Source organism: Geospiza fortis, unplaced genomic scaffold, assembly GCF_000277835.1.
Source record: "Geospiza fortis unplaced genomic scaffold, GeoFor_1.0 scaffold27, whole genome shotgun sequence".
Taxonomy (NCBI): domain Eukaryota; kingdom Metazoa; phylum Chordata; class Aves; order Passeriformes; family Thraupidae; genus Geospiza; species Geospiza fortis.
The window spans coordinates 4,530,199-4,538,505 of NW_005054329.1; the positions used below are offsets into that span (position 1 = coordinate 4,530,199).

The 8,307-nt window shown below is 53.2% G+C and overlaps 1 protein-coding gene across 1 annotated transcript in view; it reads right to left on the reverse strand.

Moving 5' to 3' along the window:
* The window catches only part of PLPP7 (phospholipid phosphatase 7 (inactive)), a 14,669-nt gene that overhangs the window by 2,549 nt on the left and 3,813 nt on the right, over positions 1-8,307 (reverse strand). The gene's annotated exons all lie outside the window — the stretch shown is intronic.

Sequence of the window (8,307 nt, forward strand, 5' to 3'; positions counted from 1 at the left end):
TTGACACAGAGCAAAGGCTCATGAGTGGCACCTGAATAAAGGTGTTGAGGCTGCAGCTGGCAAGGGGCTGCAAGGAGCCCAGTCACACCAGTGGGTCCAGGAGGACAAGGACAACCAGGGGCTGCCCAGCTCCTGGTGGATGTGACCAGCAGGCAGGGAGAGAGCAGGGGGAGGTCTGCAGCCCACCAGGACCCCCACACTCAGCAGAGTGGTTGTCTGCAATTTTTTTTGACAGGCTGGCTGTGGGGAGAAAGGGAGGGAGGGATTTCAGACAGGCTGTGGAGCCCTGGAGCAGCCACTCACCCTGGCTCCCTGTTAAGGTCAAATGCTGTGAGCCCAGGCCTGGCTGACCATTGCAGGGCTGCCCTGCTACACAGGGCTCTGCTCATGCTGGGCTTCCTAAATCACCCCAGCCCAACTCCTCACCCCATTAAGTGACCCCCAGACAGCACTGATCCAGCAAAGTGCTTCAGGAGGGGATTTTCAGAGCTTATCAGCTGCATTTCCCACCAGCCCCATCTCACCCTGGACGAGAACTGTGTGAAACTGAAGCTCCACGATGCTCTCTTGGGAACCCAGACTCATCAAATTCTCGGGAACCCAGAAGCATCAGAGAGATGATGCACCAGTGCTGCCAAGATAAGACTCTGGCCCAAGCTGCTCTGCTGAAGTCAGCAGCAATTGCATTGCTGAGAAGCCAAGCCAAGGTTCCAGAACAAGTCTGGGCACCCCAACAGATCCCAGTGTCTCCTCCACGGTGTTCAATAAATTCCCTAGAGACTATTCCCCACCAAACCTGCCCATGGATCAGCAGCACAAGTGCAATGTGCTTTAGCAATGTGTGGTGCTCACCATTGCCTGTCAGTATTTTGCACTGGCAATATTTTTTTACGGTCAAAGGTGATGTGAGGGCAACTGGAGGGATGCAGGCATGTGTGCATGGAGGTGTTCAGGGCATGGAGAACAAGCCAAAGAGCAGTTCTAATAATCCTTTCATTCAGAAGATGAATAAAATGGGCCTTCAGTACTGCTAGCTTTGATTTTCGTCAAATGATGCACAGAAAGCAAAAAGCCTCGTTTGCCCACATTTCAGGATGGGAAGGCATGACAGCATTAAAACCAGGGGTTAATTTGCCGTTAAAAGAAAAAAAAAAACCCACAGAAGATCCCTCGTCTGGTGCTTTTTCTGTCACTTCCCCTTGCACTTTCCGTTCCTTTCATGGAGATTGCTTTATGAAACAGCCCCAGCAGCCACTCCTGGCCCCTGAGGCATGGGGGGGTCCCACTGCCCTGGGGTCTCTGCTGTTCCCCCTCCCAGTGTCTGCTATTCACCTTCCCAGTGCTGGGTCTCTGCTGTTCTCCCTCCCAGTGCTGGGTCTCTGCTGTTCCCCTTCCCTCTCCTGCTGCTGCCAGCACTGGCAGGGTGAATCAGCAGGCAGTGCTGCTGCCAGGGCCCATCCTTCAGGAACAGCCACAGACAGGGCCATTGCCCAGCAGCCCCATCCTTCAGGAACAGCCACAGTGCCATTGCCCAGCAGCCCCATGCTTCAGGAACAGCCACAGACAGTGCCGTTGCCCAGCAGCTCCATCTCCAGCCCTATTCCCTCCCAATCCCATGACCTACATTCCCACTGGGACCTTGGCTTCCTTCCTCCCCTCAATGCACATCAAATCCTCCCTCCTCGGGTGGGCACTAAGGGGTTAACTGTACCGGGTGCTCCAGCTGCAGGTGGGTGTCTCTGCACTGGGGGATGTTCCTGATGATGAAATCCAAGCCCCTGAGCCTTGCACGTGCCACCTGCAAATCAGCAGCACCACCTTGGCTCTGTCCTTCCCTGGTCTCTCCCAGAGCCCTGCAAATCCTCCAGGCTGCCCTGGCTGGAGGCTGGAGCAGACACAGCCCCAGGAGAGCCCCTGCCAAGGAGCCTGCAGCCTGCACTGGCTGCTCTCTGGGGACCCTGGGGCTGTCAAAAGCACAGCAGGCATGGCAGAGTGCCACCTGACTGAGGCTGAGATGAGAGGAGCAAGAAATTTTAATGTGAAGCATTTTTTTCATCATGCCTTTCCCCTCCAGAGCCAGGTAGCACTGGATTTAAACCAGAGGCATCACTGGATGTAAAATCCAGGTAGTGCTGTATTTGAGACTAAAGGAAGGATTAGCTCTTGCCCATTCTTGCTCCTTTCACATTTTTCTGAAAAAAGATCGGGAATTTCCCTGTTGACCTGGTAATAAGGGAAACAATCCTTCAGATTTCCAACACAAAACCACCTTGTCCCCAAATCCTACATTAACATCTACAATTTCCTTAAAACACAAAACCAAAGAGCAAGTCTTGTCTTGCCTGTGACAATTCTAGCATCAGAGATCACCTTGGTATTGTAAAAAGCCAACATCTGGCATCAGATGCACAGTAAATGAGCTGAAAGTGAGCCCCCTGGGCAGGCATTTTATATCTATTAATAAGGAAAGGAAAACAATTATCTGCCTTGCTCCTACCACCAAATGTTAGGAGCCCATTAGGAGCAGAGAGGTGAGCAGAGAGGGGCCCTGTGCAGGCAGGGCACAAGGACAAACCCAAACCATCAGCAGCAGAACCAAACCAAACCCCAAAGCTTGAATTTAAAAGGAATTGAAGCAGTTGGATGTCCCCTGTCACCATAAGGTCCTTTCTGTCCCCAGGGTGGCATCTCTGCTGCTGTCCCTTAAGGCTGGAAGAGGCTGAGGATGGTGTGAGCACCCTTGGGGACGTGGTCTGCTCCAGGTTGGAGCCAGGCAGTGTCTCCAGGGACGGAGGCAGATTCCAGCTGGGGTGTTTATATAAACATGTTATCAAAACCACAGCTGAAAAACAACGTGGGTGCAGTTCTAGGGGCAGGGGGGGAGGAAAAGAGGAGAAAGCCAAAAAAGCCCTTGGCCTCATCTGCTCCTGCAGCCCAGATCCACGTGACTCCACACACATGGGGCTGCCTGCATGAGACAGGGCTGCTCTCCAGAGCCTGTGAGCTCAGGATCAGAAACAGTCACAGGCTGGACTCAGCCTCCCAGAACCATGGCCGAGCACATGGGGAGGGGAACACAGGGAGGTGAATGCCCAGGAATGAAGAGTGAGCTCATTACACGAGCTCAGGAGGCTCCCGATGTGGGAGCAGATGTGCCTCAGACAAGATGTGCACAGAGCAGAGCCAAGCTGGGGACAGCTCATTGCCTGGGCTTCAAAGCCAGCGTGCTGGAGGTGGCCTGTGCTCCCCACTGCAGCTGCTGAGGCCAGGTGTGGGGCCAAGACTGGCTTGGAAGGTGCTGTACTGCCCAGGTTACCCACCCTCACTCAGTGCTGAACTCTGGACAAATGCCACCACTCCCAGGAAACAGTTTCTTTAGCTCCATAATTAGAATTTGTAATTTTTCCCCCCCATTTTTCTTTTTACTTATGTGCCCCCCTTCTACTCCTTCTGAACTTCCCTAATCTCCTGCAGGCATTGGGCTCCCTGACCTGGAAAATGAGCTGTTTGCAGCCTTATCTCGTTGACATTAATGAAAGATGCAGGTTTCAAAAGAGCCTTCACCCTCCCTCCAGTGGAGTCAGCAGCACCTGGAAGAGGTCCACTCTGGAAATGAACCCCTCCATTCCATTTTGCTCCCCAAATGTGGCACTATTGGGTGTAAGAGCTGACAAAAAGCAAAGATGGCATGACACACTGAAGAGCCAATGAATCAGGCATTTTGCTGTTTGAGGAGGGGGTTATTTTTTGGCTGAACAAGCATCAGTGTGGGGTAAGTGGTCATGGGGAGGTGATAAAATGGTGGAAAAGCAGAATCGTGCAATTAATGAAAATAAAAACCCACAACGGCTAAAAATAGATTTGCTATATCCTAGATGATTAGAAGCAGCCCTGAGTGCAAACACAGGCTGCCTGGAGTTCTCCCCTTGGAAACACTGTGCCCTGGGAGCTGGGAAATTTGTACTCAGCATCAAATATTGAGTGGGGGCTTCACTGGGGGGCTGCACAGGCTGGGGAGAGATGCAGGCAAGAGGGGGAGCACAGTGAAAAGGGCTTGTGCTGCTGGGGAAAAGGAGCTGAGCAGCCCTGAGGATGGCTCCTCTGCCTCCCAGAAGGGCTCTGACAGCTTGAAATGCTCCTGTACCCCATGGCAGCAGCACAGGAACCATCAGCACACCCCAGAGCCACACCCAGCAGCACCTGCAGCACTGCATGGGATGAGCTGGGGGAAGAAAAGTGCCTTGGGCTGAGGACCAGCAGCATGGCCTGGGATCCTTGCTCAGCCTCAGAGCTGTCTGGGCTTGGAGTTCCACCCCACTGCTTTCAAAGAGGTAAAAAAAAAATAAATTAAAAAGGGTCTGATGCTGTGATGCTCAGAGGATCTCCAACCATCACACCTCCCAGTGTGGACCCAGATCAGGTACATCTGCCAGCGTCCCTGGTTCTCTGTTCCAGGTTAAAGCATGGAGGTTTCCTCAAAGTGGAGGAAAAAAGGAGAATCCATCTGATTCTCCTCTTTCCCACCCCATCCCACACCCATCCTGACCTGGAGCAGGAGATCCTAAGGGCTCTCCCTGCTGCTGCTCCTCCCAGCTCACCTCACTCCCCCACCTTGCTCTCCCCAGCCACTGCTCCTGTCAAGGCGTGTTAGAGGCAAACACACTCACCCACTCCTGGGAGCTCCCCTGGCTCTGCTCCTGCAGCTCTGCCCGAGTGGAACAGCCACTGTCCCCTCCGAGCTGCAGGCAGGGGCAATGGGAAGTCGTTCCCGGAGTGACAGACAGAAGGATGACTCATTTCCCATGTTTATTCCCTCTCTTCCCATTCAACAACCCTCGCACTTCTTTTCTCTTTTGCGCTGCATTCAGGCTCGGTTTCGCTGCTGGCTGTGCTGGGTTGGATTCCAGCTCCAGGGTTGGATTCCAGCTCTCTGCACATTCCCCAAGGGCTGCACTCTGCTGCCTGCAGGGCTCACAGCATCCCCTGCAGCCGGCCAGGACCTGAGCAAATCGGTGCTGCCTGGTCCCGAGGAGCTGATCAGAGCATGGCTCTGATGGAGGCCCCTGGAAATACCCCAGTGCCTGCTCCAGCCACAGTCAGATGAGTCCCAGGCTGTCCCTGCCTGTCCTTTATCCAAGGGGACACTGCAGGCAGCAGGACGCATTTCTGCAGGCAGGAGGGGGGCAGGGAGAGCTGGGCATTGCTGGCTGCTCAGAGATGCCTGAGCTCATCAGCTGTGAAGGGATGAAGGCTGAGCACAGCACCCACCAAAGACCACGGACTTCAGCTGCTGTATCTGGGCAGAACAGAGGCAGATTAGCAGCCTGGAGTGATGAAGAGGAATGTTTAATGCCAGGCTGGGCCTGTGTCTAAATGCTGGATGCAGGGGCATCTGTGCTGTTCCCTCTGCCTGGCACCTTCCATGGGTCACTCCTGTTGGGTTATTTGGCATTGAAATGTTTCGACCTCACTGGGCAGACGTGCTGCTGGCTCAGTGAGACCTTGGTGGGCACTGGCAGGGCTGGGAGGGGAGTGGGACAGCAGCTGAGCCCCCTCCATGTGCCAGGCTGCCCAAGGAGGGATGGTTCTGCAGGGCACCAGCTCCTGAGCTGCTCTACCCATCCCTGATGAATGTGCTCTGCCCTGCCTGGCTCGGTAAATCCCTGCTCTCACAGGGCAAGAATGAAAGGGGAAAAAACAGACACATCTGGCCCCAAACCATCTCTGGGGCTCTGGGCTGAGCAAGCTCTGCTGGATTCAGACTGATCCATCAGCTGTGCAGCTCCCCGGCCTCTCTGCTGGGTCTGGGCTGCCCTGAGGCTCAGCTGACAGGATCAGCTCCTCTGCACTGCCTGGGCATCTCATCTACCCCGTGACCTTTACCAGCACCAGGCTGCACTGTCTGGATTTTTCATCCTCCAAAGAGAAGCACGACAATACCTGAAGCACGTCTGTATTGTTAGAACAGGGTCACTGGGGTCTCGAGGGGCTTGGGAAAGGCATTTCTTTCTCTCTCCTTCCTAATCCACCAATTTCAAGCAAATCTGGTCTTGCTTGGAAGCTGCCAGGATGGGACCACAGAGTTCTGACCATTTTTATGAATTTATAATTTTCTTAGGGGTCTGCAGGGACTGTGCTTCAGAATATCATGGCTTGGCTCCTGGTCAGAGTAAAGCTAGGTCAGTATTCAGGAAAATGGCTGCACAGAGCAAGAACATCCTCCCTGCTGACCTCCAGGAATGAAGAAGCTGCCCTGGGCTCCCTCCTTTCCTCCTCCTGTGGCATTGACCCATCCCCAGCCTGATAGTGCTCCATGATACACCCACACCCCGAGGCAGTGCTGCACTTAATGGGATAAATGCTCAGTGACAGCTCCAAAGAGCCATCCTGCCCTCCAAGGGGATGCAGAGCCAGCTGGAGATGGCTGAGCACTGGGACCAGTGTCACTGAGACAGCAAGCAAAGAGAAGATTCTCTTCTCCTGGTCTGAATGTCTATTCCAGAGAGCAGAACCATTCCTGGTACTTCAAACCAAGCACAAACACAATTTTACGTGCAAGGACGACCCAAGCTGGTACCTCCCAACAGCAAAGGCACCCAGCTGGGTGGCAAATAACTAAACACAGCAGTGGTTTGGCTGTAAACACAAAAGAGGGGCCTCACTGGAGTGACCACATAGTCCATCCCCAGTGACCACATTCCATCCCCTCTGCAGTGAGAAGGTGCCTGGATCTGCAATGACCATCAGTTTAACGAGATCAATCTGTTTAGCTTAATAAATAGGAGGTGAAGAAATTACTTGAGCACTATCCAAAATACTGAAAGGCAGAAGAGATGTTGGCTGGGAGAGCTGTTCAGCTGGGGAGAGAAGGGTATGGAGACGCAATGAAGGGAAGAGTCCAACTAAAAGCTCTTTTGAGAATCCCAACCACTGCAGTAATGCAGAAATGGCTCTGACAAGTTCACCCTCACTTGTAACTGCACATCAGATTGAGTGTTTGGGTTTTTTCCCTTAACAAATTGAACGGGAATAAATTAAGGGATGTGCTACAGCCTGTATTTTGCCGTGGGTTAGATCGATGATCCAAATGTTCTTTGCTGGCTTTGCAGTCAATGAATCACTAAATTTGGATCCACATCCTCACCAGATGGATCAGAACCAGAAACCGAGGTACTGCTGCCCCCAGGGTTTAATGGAATTTCTGTCTGGTTCTGAAGCAGATCTGGGCATTTTACTGAAGGTTTCATAACTGCTTCCCCCCTGCAAGCCCAACTGCAAATTACTTTCTAAGCACCTTCCTTTTCATGAAACCTTTGTGATTGCAGAGAAAAGCTTGAATAGCCCTAAAAGTTCCAACGCTGGCAAACAAATAAAATGAACTTTATAACTGGGGGATTTCCTGGGTTATGATTTTATCAATTTAGCCAAGGGGTTGTGGAGTTTCTCCCTGACTTTTGCTCAGCCAGGGCTGGTGATGCTGAGACAATCTTCCTGAAAACATGTCCTGGCAGAGGGATTTTTACAGTGGGCACAGATATCTGGTTTTCTTCCATCTTTTCAGTAACAGGCTGTGTGTGCTTCTCTGGCTGTTTGGCATTTGCTGGAAAGGATTACTGTGAGAAGGGGAATCAATAAATTCCATCACAGATGACAAACATGGAGGGAAAACATTGCTTGGGGTTGTTAATCAGCATCTGCAGAGGGGATGGATGGGGCATCCCAGGGTCAGACCCCCTCACCTGAAATGCCCCCACAAGTGTTGGCAAAGCCCCTGGCGGGAGCTCCTCCTCCATCTGCAGTGGTGCTCCTGCCAGGCTCCCAGTCCCCTTTCAGCAGTCTCCTGTCTCCTCGCCTTGGAAGCCTGACTGCAAATCCTAAACAAGTGCTCTGTGATGGGCTGGCTCCCTGCCCAGAGACTGCATCAGAAATTCTGCTTGATGTATCAAACCCTCAGCCAGCCGGGGGAAGGGAGGAGGGAAGGGGTGCCACAGACAACCCCAACTTCCCTCCTGCAGCAGGGAAACACCAGGAGGTTCCCTTCCCTTTGACCTGTGCCCAAGTAGGAGGGCTTTTCACCACCTCCTGGTGGATTTGAACCACAGGAAAGCAGCAGCAACAAGGATGCCAGACGCAGCAGTGGTGCCGTGACATTCCTGTCTACACAAGACAGGACGCCGCTCCGGGCGGCTGGGCCTCGACAGGTCCCAGGAAGAGAGGCCGCATGGCGGTGCGGGCCGGGCGGTGCGGGAGGGAGCGGAGCTGCGGAAACGGCAGACGGGGCTGCGGCTGCGGTCGTGGAAGGGAGCG